The sequence below is a fragment of the Arachis duranensis genome, chromosome 1, assembly GCF_000817695.3.
Source record: "Arachis duranensis cultivar V14167 chromosome 1, aradu.V14167.gnm2.J7QH, whole genome shotgun sequence".
NCBI classification, from domain to species: domain Eukaryota; kingdom Viridiplantae; phylum Streptophyta; class Magnoliopsida; order Fabales; family Fabaceae; genus Arachis; species Arachis duranensis.
Window position 1 is genome coordinate 76,256,818 of NC_029772.3, and position 3,369 is coordinate 76,260,186.

The following is a 3,369-nucleotide window of genomic DNA, read 5'->3' on the forward strand; positions in this document are numbered from 1 at the left end:
TTCCTTATTGAGGTTGACAGTAAGAAAAGTTAATCCGAAAAGAATACACATTTTTGAAGCCTTAACTGAATATCTATCACTGTTTTTACACCAACTTGGTATTTCATTTTTTGTCAATTTTATTTATGCTATCAAACAAACAACCATCTTTTCTAATCGTCTGACTAAGACCTACAAGATAGTCATTGCTTGCTCAATCTGACAATCTCCATAGGATTGAACACTCACTTACCTGAGGTGTTACTTGGACGACTCGGTGCACTTGTCGGTTCGTCTATGTGAAACTTGCGGAGTTCAATTTTGCGCACCACCTAAGTCCTTAATCCCAAGCCAAGAATGCAAAATTCTAATCTAAAATTAAAGAAGGCATTTCAACAAACTCTTGGAAGGCATAAAATAAAAACATCATAAATTGCAAGAATAATAAAATCTATGACTACCAATTGTATGAAAACAATAATAACAACTCAATCAAGCAATAATAAACATGAAAACATAAAATTGCATTAAAGAAAAATGAAATTTGAACAATTCTTCACAAACTAAAATTGACAAAATAAAGAAACTAACAAGTAAAACTAGGCAAATTAAGATTCTAGAACATGAAAATATAAAAGAAACTACACTAAAACAAGAATTAAAATCTAAATCTAAGAAGAAACTAAACTAAAAATCCTAAATACTAGCAATAAATTAGAGCTTCTCTCTCTAAAATTGACGTAAAACATGGTCCTAAACTAACTACAGTATACTACTTCCTATTCTACTTGGTTGATTCCCCTTGAGGCTTGCCTTCAAATTCTTTTGGAAATGAGTTGAATTGGGCCCAAACTGGGCTTGAAATTGTGAGCCACATGTTTACTTAAGAAAATTACATGCTGCTACTCGTGCGTACGCATTTGCCATGCAAACGCACAAGTTCAGAGAGATGCGTACACATCTTTCATGCATACGCACAACTAGTCAGATTCCTAAAACTTCATTTCTTCATGATTCATCCATTTTTGCATGCTTTTTCTCTATTTCTTCATGTGATTCTTGCCTTCTAAACCTTGTATCACTTTAACAAATCATGTTTTTCACAATTAATCACAATTTGAAGAAATTCATAAAAATGAAATTTCAATGAATAAATGCAAGATAAGTTGATAAAATTCACTTTTTTCAAGTAAAAAAATCAGAAAATAGGGGTTTATCAGATAGATCGAAAAGTATACCAGGTCGTCCAAGTAATACCTCATGTGAGTGAGGGTTGATCACACAGAGATTGTTGGTTTAAATAAGCAGTAGATACCTTGCAGATCTTATTCAGGCGAATAGAAAAGATAGTTGTCACGAGAAAACGCATAAAACAGATAAATAAATAAAACGTTACTAGATAGGTGTGAAATCTATGGTAAGAGAACGGTTGAGGCTTCGGAGATGCTTCTTCCTTCTAGATCAAATTTTCTCACCATCTACTCTAATTTCTGATTGATTCATTCTATGGAAGGCTATATATGATTAATGCCGGGTCAGTGATCATTAATCTCCTCTTCTTCAGATCAAACGCTGGGTCAGCAGTCATCTAATCTGGGATTCGACAGCTTCTGAGGTTAGCATTGGAGGTTCTTCCTCCAATGTCTCTGTGCCAAATAACTTGGCATTTAGCTTTATGAGGACTCCTAGGTACCGAGAAACTTGCACTTCCCTAGTTTCCTCTTCCTTATCAGAGGAAGAGTATTCATCAGATTCTATGATCTTCAACCAAGCATTCAAGGGAACTTCAATGGGATCCTTATGAACCTTAGGTTTTATCAGTTCTTCAATAGGGAAGTTCTTAGTGGGCTTAGGGTCACTAATTACTCCTATTGTGGCGTTCAATGCCAGGACTTGTGTCTCCTTGGGAGTTGAATGCCCAGCTTGTATCCCTTTACTGGCGATCAACGCCAGTTGTTATGCTTCTTTGGGCGTTGAACGCCCAATAAGGACCTCCTTACTGGTGTTCAACGCCAGTGATGGTGCTTCCTTGGGTGTTGAATGCCTAGTAAGGACTTCCTTCCTTACTGGAGTTCAACGCTAATGATGGTTCCTCTTTGGGCGTTGAACGCCTAGTAAAGGGTTCCTTACTAGCATTCAACGCTAGATCATCCCCTTCAGATTCGGCCTCAATGTCCATTGTGATGGCCTTGTACTCTTCTCTTGGGTTCACTTCAGTGTTACTAGGAAGAGTGTTAGGAAGGGTCTCAGGGATTCTCTTGCTCAGCTGACCAACTTGTACCTCCAGATTTCTGATGGAGGACCTAGTTTTCGTTATGAAACTGTGAGTGGTCTTAAAGAGTTCATAGACTATGGTTGCTAACTCAGAAATGCTCTGCTTAGATGTCTCCATCTATTGCTGAGAAGATGAGAAGGGTGGTCTATTGTTGAATCTATCCTGGGTTCTTCCACTTTAATTGTTGTTGAAGCCTTGCTGAGGCTTCTATTGATCCTTCCATGAAAGGTTAGGATAATTTCTGAGGAGTTGTAGGTGTTTCTATAGGGTTCTCCCATGTAGTTCACCTCTTCTATCATGGGTTGATCTGGATTATAGGCATCTCCATCGTAGGAGGTATCTTGAGTGCTGCTAGTTGCAGCTTGCATTCCCGTCAAATGCTGAGAGATCATATTGACTTATTCGATCAAGATCTTGTTCTGAGCCAATATGGCATTCAGAGTGTCAACTTCCAGGACTCCTTTCTTCCGAGCTACCCCATTATTTACAAGGTTACATGAATTGGTTGTTTGCAACCATTTCAATTAGTTCCTATGCCTCTTCAGGTATTTTCTTCAAGTAGAGCAATTCACCAGCAGAATGATCCGAGGACATCTTGGACATCTCAGATAGACCATCATAGAAAATAACTAGGATAGACCATTCTGAGAGTATGTCAAGAGGATATCTCTTGATTAGTTGCTTGTATCTTTCCTAAGCTTCATAAAGGGATTCACCCTCTTTTTGTTTGAAGGTTTGAACTTCCACCCTGAGCTTGCTCATCTTTTGAGGTGGAAAGAACTTGGCCAAGAAAGCCTTGACCAAATTTTTCCAAGAGTCTAGGCTTTCTTTGGGTTGAGAATCTAACCACATCCTAGCTCTGTCTCTAACAGCAAAAGGGAAAAGCATAAGTCTGTAGACCTCAGGATCCACTCCATTGGTCTTAACAATGTCACAGATTTGCAAGAATTCAGATAAGAATTGATGTGGATCTTTCAATGGAAGTCCATGAAATTTGCAATTCTGTTGCATTAGAGAGACTAACTAAGGCTTAAGCTCAAAGTTATTTGCTCTAATGGCAAGTATGGAGATACTTCTTCCATAAAATTCAAAAATGGGTGCAGTGAAGTCACCAA

The 3,369-nt window shown here is 38.0% G+C and overlaps 1 non-coding gene across 1 annotated transcript; it reads left to right on the forward strand.

Moving 5' to 3' along the window:
- The first annotated feature begins 2,906 nt into the window (after positions 1 to 2,906).
- On the forward strand, positions 2,907 to 3,010 carry LOC127742517 (small nucleolar RNA R71). Its single transcript, XR_008003829.1, has one exon. It is a non-coding gene; the product is annotated as a small nucleolar RNA R71 (small nucleolar RNA).
- The last annotated feature ends 359 nt before the right edge of the window (positions 3,011 to 3,369 follow it).